This window comes from Telmatherina bonti, assembly GCF_933228915.1.
Source record: "Telmatherina bonti genome assembly, chromosome: 8".
Classification (NCBI taxonomy): domain Eukaryota; kingdom Metazoa; phylum Chordata; class Actinopteri; order Atheriniformes; family Telmatherinidae; genus Telmatherina; species Telmatherina bonti.
In genome coordinates, this window is record NC_136626.1 from 27,909,235 (window position 1) to 27,923,768 (window position 14,534).

A 14,534-nucleotide genomic window follows, 5' to 3' on the forward strand; every position below is an offset into this window, starting at 1 on the left:
ATATATATATATACAGAGAGAGAGAGAGAGATAGAGAGATAGATAGATATAGTTATAGATATATAGATATATAGATATAGATATAGATGTATAGATATAGATATAGATATAGATATAGATATAGATATATGATGCCTGACAGTTTTTACTGTTATGAATGATCATTTATGACATTGTTTAAGACGTAAACTTCCTAGAAGTGATATGGAAAATGTCTCTGGGCTTGCTTTAAATCAAAGCTATGGAAATGCATGTGCAGGTGGGATTTTGGGTTCTCACGAGTTTGGCAATCTGTGATGATTCTGAGGTTCTGGTCAGAAAGTGGAAACTACAGACAAGGGATTTCTTATTAAAGGTTGGAAAAATGTGTGTCCTACTGTTTAACCTTTGAAACTATGGATAAGAATGGAGGAGACAATGGAGAAACTGAGTAATCCAGCAACAGATCCAGAAGCAAACTGTTTATAAAGGAAACCATAAAAAAACTTCAAATGAAAGCATCAAAATGCATCGTTTCTAATAGGACTTCACACTCACTCAGTGTCATAGTGTATAATGAATATCTAGTCACACAAAATAATGTACATTTAGCTTAAACGTATATTTTACCTGAGTTCACTACATTTGTGTACAAATGTGGATTTTCTCAACAAAATGAATCATGAACAAAGAAGGTTAATTATTTCTGCTTTCCTTTTCAGGCCCTTTAGGAGACTAAGCAAGGAGTTTAGACTCCAGGCTAGATTCCTAGAAAACACAGACCAACTAATTAATGTAAAGTCCACTTTACTACATGCACACGCACACTTGAGCTGACCTCTCCAACCAGACAATGTCTTCCCTAAACACCAAACCCCCAAGCTTTGTCAACACAAAGAGGAATCCCATTCCAGCCCTGAACCCCTCCTTGAACTTCTCCCACCAACACCCCCTTCTAACCATGAAAGTTATATTTTCACTTCCCACCCTGAAGTTCCTTCCCGGCCCTGACAGACAGAAAACTGGGGTGACATCATGGCATAGAGAGATGGACAGGAAAGGGGCTGCCTGTCTGTCTGCTCCCCAGCACCCACACAATGCAGCAGGGCATCTGGCACAGGGGTGGTGGGGGGTGCAGTGTTGGGATGGGGACTTCTGGGACAAAGCGTTTACATCCCCCTCCCTGGTATATGATTATAGTTTATATGAAAGCTGAGATATAAACGTATGAAAAGAAAAAAGGCCTTCAGTTTGGGTGCAGGTGGGAATGCACGGGATATATTATTATATGATGTGGAATAACAGATAAATGTAAAAAAAAAAAAAAAAAAATGTTAAATGACAAACAAAAATTCAAACTCCAAATTTATTTGGGGAGATGATGGAGCAGCCAAAGTTAAAACTGAAGGAATGGCCACTGTAAAAGTGAAATCTAAATGAGAGTTTGCGAATGCACTTGCAGCTTGTTCGTTTTCGAGATCCATGATGAGGCAGCACTGCCAACGGTAGAAAAAATCAGTGTCTCCACTCTGAGCAGTGGCCCCCACCTACGTCTCTGTCTGAGAGGCTGTCTGCTCGCTACGTGCATACAAGTGTGTGTGTCTGTCTGTGTGCATACATAAAACAAATGAGCTGTGCGTATGCATTGTGAGAGTCCACAGACCTAGTGTATGTATTAGAAATGTGACTTGACCCTGGCATGCTGAAGCAGGATCTCTGCATCGTACCGGGCGTGGGAAAAAGGGGAGACATCCTTTCACAGCTGCTTCAGCCGTTGCCTCAAACCAATGGAAGCCCCCCACTATCCCCCCCCCCCCCCCCCCCCCCCCCCCCCCAACACCACCCCCATCCTGCCTCTGCCACTAATGCCCCCAACCTTCGTTCCCCCATTCCATTCATTCTGCAGCCTGCTGCTTTTCAGGGGATCCCTGTCCCTCCCTCCTCTGTCGGTCACCCTTCTGCACCCCACCATCACAGCCACCACCAAGCTTTAATGCAGCCACCATTCAGCCAGCGCGCATTGAGATGCCAGAGGCCTCTGTGCTCTTAAGAAGAACATAAAGAAATAAATGCCAATGCAAAAAAAAAAAAAAAAAAAAAAAAGAAAGCAACTTATTCTGATTATTGACGACACAACACACAGCTGCATATATTCCAGGGTACTAAAAGACTAACCTTCACAGACACACTTTCTCAGTTTTCATTTCTCTTTATCCCATAAGTTCATCCTACTTTCACAACTCTCCCTTTTGTTCCTCAAACTCAGATATTCCCCCTTCCAAAACTGGATTTTAATTTATGTAAACAGATCCCACCAGTCTATTCTGGTATGCCCACGCACACACAGGCATCCGGCTCCTTTTACACCTCCTTCCATGCAGTGTGTTTATTTGAAGAGATTTGTTTCCTATCAAGCTACATAATGCAGAGGGTGTAATTTAAATCAATGCTTAAGAACAGTGAAGTGGTGCATTGTCTCCATATAAATCCTGAAAGCCTTGAAAAAATGAAAAAGTTCCAGCAAACTGCAGGTTGATATGAGCAGATTTGCAACTAAAAGGCAGACGATGAATGGTGGGTATTAGGCTGTGTATTTACAGATAACATGTGACTGGCTGAACTCATAATCAATATTTTTAAACACATAGTGGGGGTTTCAGTTGTTTCAAATGGTTTTGCTAATCTGACAGCATAACAAGCTGCAGATGGGTCATGATGGAATCACAGCACACATGCACATACATGCAATTTAGGACACTAAATGTGCAGAAAAACTCCAACAGATTCGCAGGAGCGGTCATATCACACTGCCTAGCCACCCTGCTGGTTCACCAGGTGTGCTGAGGAAATGTTGAGAAGCAGCGAGGGAATGGAGGAGTGAGTGAGGAGGGAGGCAGGAGTTGTAGCCAAGAACCTGAAAGGACTCCATCTCCCTTGGTCAACATGCCATGACGATGTGGAGCAGAGGTCTGAATTGGTTTCTATGGGGCGGCGGAGCTGGTGAGGTGGTGGTAAGAGGAGCCCAAATGGGGATGGAAGAGGGGGTGAGGGATGTGAAGGGGAGGAGACATGGTACACTGAGGCATGTGTGTGACAGAGATGGCAGCAGATCTGAGGTACTGTAAATGAGTGGATTACCGCTTCCCTCTCTTCCAGTCTTTCCATATACACGAGCGTGCTCAGCAATGGAAGCAACGCTGCTACGTGTGAAATCCCACATTCTTCCGCCTGCACTTCCAAAAAGAACAATTGCAACAAATGTACCACCTGCACACAGGTCCTTGAAGAGGAAAAATGCAGCATGACCACAGACCTGTGCACACAAGCTTTTAATCTGATGTTATGAATGCCAAGAAGATGTGAAGAGTGTCACTTCTGGATTGATGCATCTCTGCATCAAATTTAGCCCGTAGCTATGCCTCCACTTCTAAAGCTCATGTCCAGCCAAAGCTTGTTTGCATTGATTTATCTAGTTTGTGGATATGATATTGACTAAGTAGACCGACAGCCCTCTACGAGTTGAGGCAAAGCGAAGGAGGTTTAAGAGGTGGTCGAACACTATGGAGGATAGCCACAGGCTGTGAAATCTCCTCTGATCTTTCCTTGTCTGATTCTCAAATGCAACTTTCTCTCGTGAGGATGGGAAGCAGGCATTATAGAACTAGGCCAATGTCACAGAATGCTAGTCTAACCCTGGAGGGAAATAAAAAATCACTTCTTCTGTTTCTCCCCGATGATGGCCCTCAATCTCAACGGATGAGGCTTCAACTTCCTCTCCTTCCCTCTCAGGTGCCGCCTCCATCACACCCTGTACTTTGTTCTCCACAGGAGGCCGAACATGCACGAGCTGAGCGGCGTCCTGGGCCTTGATGGGCTGCCTCAGCAGCTAGCATGGGGAAGGTCATCTTTGGTCCTGTCACTCAACACGAAGAGTGAAAGTGAAAGGAAAGTGTGCAAGTCCTGTACTTCTAACTTCACCCTTCCATCACCTTCAACATAGAAACACAGCTTGCAAGGCTTTGCCAAAAAGGCTGCAGAGGAACTGACAGCTGAAGTCAAAAGCCTTGTGATGTGACATGTATGTTCATATGTCAATAATAAAAAGCCAATCCATCTGCACATAAGTTAGGCTAAAACTCAGGCATAAACAATTATGTAAAAAATTATTTTAAAAAAGTTAAATCAAATAAATCAAGAAGAATAAGAATTTAAAGAAGAATAAGCTTTTTATGCTGAAAAAAGAAGGTTTTCAAGTTTTACTGGAAAACAGAAACTTTATCAATCTACGAAGGTGTACATTGAAACTTTAGAGAACTAAAATAAATAAATAAATAAATAAATTGACAAAAATAAAACGAAGACATGTCTCTGTGTGTGAGCACAGGCATTGGACTATCAGGCATCTTCAGAGGCATGTAAGCAGAAAGTAAGAAGAGGGGAGGGTGGAGGGAATTGGTAAAATGTGAGACTTAGCCACCATGGCGTTCTTTCCACATGAGCACACAATACAAACCAAAGTCGTCCGTTACAACCCCCCCCCACACACACACACTCATGTATCTTTAAAAGGATAAAAAGCACGGTCGAGGGAATAAAAGCATATACTATACAAGTGGCTACTCCTCTCATTTTGCAACATTGAAGGGTCTAACAAATTGGATCAGACATTACAAATAAAGGGGTGAAAGGAGAATGAATGAAAGTGTGACGGAAAGAAACTTACAAAGGTGCGTCTTAAATGTAAGAAATGCGTCAACTTTTCTGCTCAAAGGGAAAATAGATGGAGTCAAAAGCTGAATGTATGCGTTTTATTGTACAAGTCTGAAAGCAAACAGTAAATAGAACTGCGTTTGTTTCTGGTTTGTTTTTTTTGCATATAGTTGGTTGAAGTTCAAGTATGTATGCAGAAGAAGTTCATTAACATAGCTGAGGCTGTGTCTCACCTGAGCTGCTGAGGCTGACGAAGCCTTGTTCTGACCTGGTCGCTGGCCTCTGCACCTCAGAGTGGGAGGGGGTCTTTCTCCTACGTCTGTCACTGCACTTGCTTTGAATTGCACAGACTTCTGCAAAAACCATGAAACATTATTTGTTAGTAAAGGCAGTTTATCCATGTAGTAACATTTTTTTAATATGGTGCACATAATCCTTTCCACAAGGAAATGTTGCAAATGATACACTTATTCAAAATTATTTTTTTGCTCCATAAAACTTGCATAGATGATAAAGTAAATAAAAATATAACAAAGAATAAAAATACTAATTTATTAAAGATTTATAAAATGATTTATAATACAACATGTAAACTGGGGCTGGTAGATCTACAACAATATTAAAAGTAATTAATTATTTAGTTTTTTTTTTTTTTTTTTATAATGTTGCTTAATAAAGTAAAATAGAATAATTTATATTTAAGTTGTTTATTTTTATACCTTCTTAGTCTACAAGTGGAAAAGGTTACATTTCCTGTTGCAGCCGACAGTGTTTAATCCATGACAATAACAGTCTCTTTGCCCAACATTCACATAGAAACACACACTCACACACTAACAAAAAAAGTCTTACAAACCATTACAAAAAAAAACCACTCAAAGATTGCATCCACTGAATTCTGACGTCTCTTCGCGAGTTTAAAGCCTACATGTCAGTCTTTAAAAAATAAATAAATAAAAAAATTCCCTCTTTCTCTTGCATGGGTCAGAGGCTGTTGCTAGGCTACCAAACCCAGAATTCATAAGTTCAGAGAAACAGGTTTATATAGGCCACTGCAATTCAATGTGAAATGATCACACCAGACTGGATGAAATGGAATCACACACAGCATTAATACAAATCTATTTCACATGTAAGAGAACATTTGTAATAATAACAATAATATTAATAGTATTTAAAAAGAAAGTGAAAAAGAACAGGAAGATAGTTTATAAATAATAAATGAATAAACAAACTAATAAATAAATTAATTAATTAATGTGTTCCTATTTAACAAAAATATATTTTCTAGACAGTATATTACAACTGAATTAACAAAAGAATACGGGCCATATACTCTTGGGTTGTTTACTGGGAAAAAATATCACACACTGTAAAAGAATCACAGTCTACAGTCTACAGTGCTCTGTCATGTTTATTGTACCCTGTAGTGACAAATAATTAGGCAGTGAGGGTGCAGTAACCATGTGCAGCAGCACACACATAAGCACGTGCACAGAAGTGCATGTCCAAATGCATGTGCACACATCTTAGTAACAGGGGGAAAGGGTGTGTGGGGGGAGGGGGGGGGGGGTGTCTTAGGTCTACAGACATCAGAGATTGGTTGGAAGTGCAGCTTGGATGCACACAGTTCTTTACTGTCCAATATCTTCTTTATGTATTAATTATATGTTGTCCTCATTCTCTGTTTTTCAACCATTTTAATCATTACATAGAATGAAACCAGGCCGGTAAAACAATAACAACAATAACAACAAAGATAATAATAATAATAATAATAATTATTATTATTATTATTATTATAATAATTATAATAATTATAATAATTATAATAATAATAATACATTTGAGTGAGCAGACAAATTGTTGAGACAATGAATTGTTTAATGCAGCCTGATGGCAGGTGCTTGGAAGCTAGACTTAGTCTAGACTGGGCTCCATCTGGTGTAGAGGGCCTCCTCCTGATGGTGGAGAGGTCCCAGACAGACACATATTAATGTGGGAAAAACCAACGTCTAGCCTGCCTCTCAGTCACTCAGCAGACTGCATTTGAATCTCAAAGGGCATTCTCCATATCCTCCATTTATTAGCCTTCAGCAATGCATTAATTTCTGCTGCAACAAGATGAAAGCTGGGAGGGCAGTCCTGTTGGTGTAGAACAAATGCGGTTGATGGATCATGCTGAGTTATGAATGCCTAGCTTAATATTTCAATCATGCATGAGGGGGGGCAGGCATGCACCAGAATTTCCCAGTTCACGCAAATCAGCTATTTTGATCTAATCACAATATCATGATGGTTGTATTGGATATTTAAGCTTATTAATTCTGTGCATTGCAATTAATTACTGTAAAACTGCAAGAAAAAAAAACTGTAAACTATGACAGTCTAAAATAACTGGAATAACATAACCACAGTTGCTGAAAACTTATGTTCATAGTTAAATCTATGAGTGGGTATATGGCCACATGCACACACTGCCAGGCAACGGCATTTCCCACATGTGGCATTTCTCTACCTTAGCCATATTCATCACTAACAGCTTCCCTGGTCTGTGACGCAGTATAAACCGAGGCCTAGCAAAAGTGGCACCAGGCTTTGTGCTGCTGCACACTCGCACTCTGCACAGTGCACAACCGCAAGCAGCTACAGCTCTAGCAGCTAGCACAGAAGTAGCTTGTTTAAAATTCAACAGGCTCCACCAACCCATCACTCAGGCAGCTCCTCTTTGACTCGGACAGAGCAGAGAAAGAGCAGATGATGTGCAGCACAAACCGCATCATAAAACAGGCCTGAAAACGACTCAGATCTGGGTGACACAACTGATCATACCGTTCCTCCTGGCTATGCCCCCAAAGTCTCTGCAACTTCACATCAGCAGGAACATAATAAACTAAGTTGCCATTTACGTTGACATGCCAGCATTTCCTCACCTATAGACACATTTCCGTCAAGATTATACAGGACAGGCACAGCAACCACCAACACGAATAAACTGCATCCCTAAAAAAAATCACCAACAAAGAAATCCCTCAAACAATCCCAAAAATATATAGTTTGCCAGCTGAAGCAGTGTTTGTTTCCCACACATTTCTTGTGCCTCAAACCTGAACATACTGCTAATGGGGGCATCAATCAGGCTAAATCCATGGATAAAAGATTATCCCTCTGACAAACACTGACTGAACTGTAATATTGTCTTCTTCTCCACTGCATAACCAGTGACATTGATGATCTGGTAGGCATTCCCTTGTGCTTTTTGCAGCATTGTAGACATGTGACTCATATTTAGATCACTCAGCTTCACCGGCAATCACTCCTTGAAGCAAAGTGTGTCTGTGCATAAGCGGAGGCGCAGAAGCTTCTTCATGCAAGTGGCAGCTGTAGGTACATTACCTTTGATTGGTAAAAACCTAAACAGACAGTCCAACAGCAAGGGAGAAATGGGAAGGAGGGGGGGGGGGGGGGGGACGACTCAAAAATCTGTAGAACACGTGACTCCCTGGAGTCCTCCAATCAGCTGCCTCCTACATCGTGTTCATCTCACCTTATCTCTCCTGCTCATCAGCATCCAAGTAACTACAAATGAAAAGAAGAGCATCTCAAACACATTTTTAAAGCAGCCTTTGACTAAAACAGCCAAGTCTCTTCCATGAAAAGAAACGGCAGCAGCAGTGCTGAGGAGCTCTCCTCCGTCTCCTCCTCCTCCTCATCACTCTGTGAATGAAGCCTGTCTCCGGTTGCTAATTGCTGTCACTCCACGCATCCCCACGCAAAACAAATCTAACGCAATAAAGCCCTTTTTTAGGAGGGGGTTGGCGTTCCTTTCTGTAGCAATGAGCATCCAAGATGATAGGAGGCGTTTCTCTGCGCGATGCACGGACGCTGTCGTGGGCTCCCGGTCCTCCGTGCAGGCTGCATCCATCCATCCATCCATCCGCTCCGGAGGCATCCCGCTTCGGTTCCGGCTCTCTCCGCAGTGACGACTGCAGAATTAGTTTATACATTCGGTTCTCTAGCTTTATGATATTACATAAACTCATACAGCTAGATAACCAAAGAGAAAAACTAACCCACGTCTCTTAAAGGGGCCGCCGCCGGTGCTGCTTGTTGTGGTCACATGGAGCCATTGCAACCCTCCTGCATGCGCGCGCCTCTCTCTCTCGCTCTCTCCCTCTCTATGTCTGTCTCTAATATTTGCATTAACTGCGCGCGTGCACAAAACAGATCATAGTAAGCGTGATTGCATGTTATTATTGTTTTTAAACATCTTTGTTCTCTGTTGTTTGGCATATAAAGACCTTGACATCAACATGTCAGTGTGACATTGCCAACCACAAAAAAACATCAGGAACATACCCAAAGCAAAGCTTCCAACAGCACGAGGCAACAACAACAAAGGAACAGCAAAGTGATCCATTTTCCAACAAAATCTTTTCCTTTTCGTCATCTTTCCAAAACCAAATCACTGATGAACTTACTCAGACTGTGTGAGCCTGAGTTCTGACAAACATCTGCAGGGTGAAGTCATCCAGCGGCAGGAGGATGACACATCCATCATCCACACATTTAATGTGTAATAACCGTGATCCAGCATGCATTTCCCTACTCATAACACCATATGAGGTCCACACAGAGCTCCTATAGTAAAATTACAACTCATAAGCTGAGATGAGAGACACCTCCCCACAACACAGGCCCTTCACAAACAACCAGCGCTTATTGTTGTTTTAAATGCCAGATCACATCGACCCACTCCAAACCTCAGGACCATGGTTTACACCGTGTGTGAATTAATTCACGAATTGTTTGAAAGTATGACAAACTACCAGAGGCTAACCTACAGCAGAATGGCTTCCAGCTAAATGTCAACAACATGATTTAGAGGCGCAAGTCCTGCCCTGATGTTACTGCTTTTAATTGCTCAGTGGCGCGCTGACAAGTTGGAGTAGAGCCTTTATAATAACCAAGATGTCCATAAAGAGCCATTATTGGGTTTAAAAACTCCGTTTTAGATTAAATTAAATTAAAAACCGGATTAAATGTTATTCATTTTATCATATTTCATATAAAAATATTTCCACAAATAGCTAGAGTTGTTGCTCTTACTCATGCGACATTTTTTAACACGTTACATCCATGTTTGTTTCATAAATTCAAAATAATTGTCTCTTTAAATATGTTTTAAACTAAACTGCACATCATCAGATGTACCAGCATTTGATTTGATAAAGACAAACAATACTCACAATTTGAGCCTGTTATTAAAATAACCTTGTCCCTTATCGGCCAGTCCTGCTTCATTGTGAAATATGACATGATTAAAATCCAGCAGGTCACTTCCGAGATTTCTTTTTGTCTCAGTCCGGGTTGGGAGCGTCTCTGTGTGTCTGCCTGCAGTCGTGGTGCTGCTTGTCCTCGACCACGTGGGGATACCGGCACATGGCGGAGACAAAGCCCGTTTTTACGCAGCAGCGCTGTCGCTGCGCGCACGTGTGTCAGCGGGGAAATAAAATAGGAACGGAGACCATTTTTAGCTGTTAAACACACACAACGAAGACCAAAGTGCCAGAGAATGACATAGAAGAGAAAGCGCATTGGCTGGGAGCTGTGTAGTTGTCAGATGTGAGGCGCGGGAGGCGGAGGGCCGCCCGGGGCCCTCCGGGGTCAGACTGCTCCCTGAATTGCTCATTGGCACACATGGGTAAGCATAAGCTATATAACTAACCGAATAACACCAAGACAAATAAAGAATCCAGAGACACGATGAGACATTTGATGTTTCCAAATATCTTGCCCGTCATCAGAAATAGCTCCCTAACGAGGACCAGGATGTTGGACCTGAAAAACAAAGTCCCACTTCCACTAAATATGTTCAAAGCTCCACCAGCAAAGCAGGGAATAAATTAATTTCCCTGGGAAACGTCATGTTACAGTAGCTGCACTCTTTCAGGTTCTCACGGACATAAACACACTCAGAAATGTGCAGCATCTTTGCTCAAGCAGTAGCAAAAATCTCCTGACTGCACAGACCTTGGGTATGTGTCTCACACAGGTGGCCACGTTTAAAGACCTGCTACCAGGGAAAAATCCATCTTTAAAACTGCATAAATAAGGACAACCTGATCACAAGTGCAGGGACTGAAAAGCTGAAGCAACTTTGCTTATAGAGTTTAGTGCAAAGATTTAATTGGATTATAAAACAAGTTTGTTGAATTGTACTTTATTCAGCTCATTGTTTTTTATCCACACTGTTTTTTTTTGTTTTTTGTTTTTTTTTTTCTCTGTTAGCTGTAACCAGTCTTCAGAAAATCTCAGCATTAATGCGATAATTAATACTTTCAGAGAGGAGATTATCTGCAGCTCCAGTGAACTAAATGCAGATAAAGACTAAATGCGCTACTGCACCTCCACGGTGATTCGGAAGACATGATCCCGGTTTCATCTTATTGTCGCCATGTTAAACAGAATCACATCATCCACACTGTGCTGAGACGTCCAGTGTACTACAAAATAACGAGCCTTTGTGTTTCTGCTCATCGTGGCTGCTGTCATTTATTCGCACGCGCTGCGTGAGAGCGAAAATATTTTTAGACATGTGAATTTTAAGCAGTTGTTCCAGATTTCTGGAGGTTTGTGAGAAAGACTTGATTTTTGCGGAACAGAAGGAAGATTTCCGAATAACACTGTGTGAAGAAATCACGAGGAATAAACTCATACAAGCATATTAGTGAATTTAGTGAATGATAAATTATCGACACATCTTAAATTTTGATGTTTAAACTCGCTTCAAAGCAAACAGGCTTAAGAAACAGTTTAATTACATGTATTTAAACTGCATTTAAATATAAGTTATGGAAGGGACACTTGATATATGTAACCCTACTGTATATTTAAAAAATAAAACATGTAAATGTGCTAATTTAATATTTTGAACAGATAGGCAAAATGCTGGCAGCAACAGACTTCTCTCAGGTCAAAAAGCAACAGAGTGTGTGTGTGTGTGTGTGTGTGTGTGTGTGTGTGTGTGTGTGTGTGTGTGTGTGTATATGAGAGAGAGAAACAGAGAGAGACTGAGAAAGAATGAAAAAGAGGGAGAGGGAATCTGTTCTAGGTCATGTTTTGTTTTGCTTCTGTTGAATAATGAACGTGGACTGCTGTACATTTATAGTGACTCTCAGTTGTTCATCACCTCAGATTCACGTTGATTCAACTAAACACGCCCCTCAACTGCGTCACGTCCTGCTAGACATTAAATACAGTACACTATCTAGAGACCACCAGATGAGCCTATTCTATTCTATTCTATTCTATTCTATTCTATAGAGACAAACACTGTCTCCTTGTTCATGTTATTTCTGGAACTCATTGACGGTGTGGACTGTAAACATTTTCTTTCTCTTTTTTATATTAAAAATAATTTCTATAATTTTCTAAGTCCAGACTGAATTGCAACATAAAGTAAAATAATTTGAATGTTTCCTTTTTTAAAAAAAAAATATTGCGGTTTAGGTATATTTTTTTAAAAGAAAATCTGCAGTTATTTCTAGTTAGCGCGTTACTTAAAGCCAAGGCGCTGTCTCTGTCCTTGGTGCTGAAAAGAGCGAAATTAAATGATGCGTTTCAGTGGCTTAAATTTTAACAATGAAAGAAGAAAACGGCTGAGTATTTTGCATTTGTTAAGCCAAATATAAACCTACTACACTTTTACTGAACTGCAACATATATTTATCAATATTGGGTAACAAATGTATTTCTTTCTTCCTTTCTCTTGTTTAAGCTGCTTTCCAAGAACAGTGGAATAATGTGGCTTCTGTAAAGAATTATGTAAATTAAACTTTTTAAAAAGTCAAAGGTACTTATATATCGTTTAAAATAGTTTCTTATAACGCAGAAAATAACCATCGTTTGAAGATACTATAGTATATCTACATATATTTTTCACCTATATTGTGTGTATCAATATAATTATTGACTATGTGTTGGGATTATATAAAATAAACAGTTCTCAAACTAATCTGAGGTAAATATAGAAATAAATCTTATCACAAAAAAACGAATTAAATTTCTGGTTTTATATGTTTGATGGTCATGAGATGATGTAAACCTTAACTAAAGTGTTACTACAAGGTAGAGGCTCAGTGATTTAATTACATTTTGTCTGGAGGCCTAGACCTGTTGCAGGGGTGAAGCAAGAAAGAAAGGAAGGAAGAAAGAAATCTCTCCATATTTTAAAGCTATATTATTGTACTTGTGGTTTATTTTTGCCTATAAATAAAAATTCTTTGCTGCATTTATTTATTTAAATATTTTTTTAAAAGAATTTTATTACTTTGTTCTCTTTATCACACAAAAATCTATTTTTACATTGATTCTCAAATATCTTTATCATGCTAAATCTTAAGTATTGATAAGTATATATTTCTAGTCTCACGTTAGAAAAACATGTTTTTGTAAAAAAAAAAAATTTTTTTATTAGTAAGTATACTTAATAAGTATTAATAAGTATATATATCTGTTCTCACTTTTGAAAAACATGTTTTTGTAAAAAAAAAAAAATTTTTTTTTTTCATGCATTAAAGAGGAATAAAAAAAGGATGAGTAGTGGAGAATTTCTCTGAGAAGTTTGTGACTCTCTCAGCTGCAATCGCCTGATTAATTCATTTCACACAGTATGAACGGGGAAGATTTTCCCATAAACAAGTTACCAAGAAAAAAAATTCCCCCCTATAGCATGAAAGAAGAACGAAAGAAAAAAAAAAGTCAACATCAAGTTCAACAACGTGCTGGTGCTCATTAGCATCACAATGCTGTCTGGGAGCACACAAGTCTTCTTAACAAGAGGCTCTGGCGTCAAGTCCCTCCACCTCCCAGCCAAGGGGAGATTTTCCCAGGCTCTGCTAACAATCACACAACTGTTTGCTTTCTAAACGCCAGCTCTGGGGCCACTCAGCCCGCTTCATCAGAGCTCAATGGATGCTCCCACTAATATGTGACGGAGCAGCCGGCTGCCACTCACCAGTCTGCCTCTTTCCATAATTGACAGCACACTTTAACCACGGTGCCATTTCCACAGAAAGTTAACGTTTTTCACACAATGTTTCTCACTTAAAAATAAAACTGCATGTCTTATTATTATTATTATTATTATTATTATTATTATTATTATTATTATTATTATCCTAATTTCACGTAAGCCAGTATTAATATACATATATATAAACATACTTACAAGTCTTATATTTTGAGTAAATCCGGCATCTCCAGTCCTTTCAGAATTTTAAGGCAAGTTTTTTTTTTTTTTTTTTTTTTTTTTTTACCAGTTATCGCTCATCAGTCACTCAGCTAGAAGAACCTGAAGTCCACGGAGAAAGCCCAGCGACTCAAGTCTTCACTGGCAGTGTATCTCCAACACAGATGCTAGTCTGTGTTTTTTTCTTTTAAAAAAAGAGAGAAGGCTGAAAAATGTTGGCATTACTTGTTTTGTTTTTTTTTTTCCAAGCCACAGACCAGTGAAGCCAGCATCCTGCTCCCTGCGTCCCAACATCTCCTCAGCAGCCTCGGATGACAGTGTGAAAAGCCGCTGCGTCGCCGGACCCCTCCTCTCTCCCTCTCCCTCTCTCTCTCTCTCTCTCCCTCTCTCTCTCTCTCTCTCTCTCTCTCTCTCTCTCTCTCTCTCACACCCCACGCACACACAGCCAAACTCATGCACACATACCGGCTGCTGGTTTACAGACGTGTGCAGAAACCAAAACACTCCTCGTTGACAAAAGACTGTTATCTGTGCTTGGCTGTGGTTTTACTCCATCGCCTTGATGCATCTCATGTTTGACAGACGTACTGAG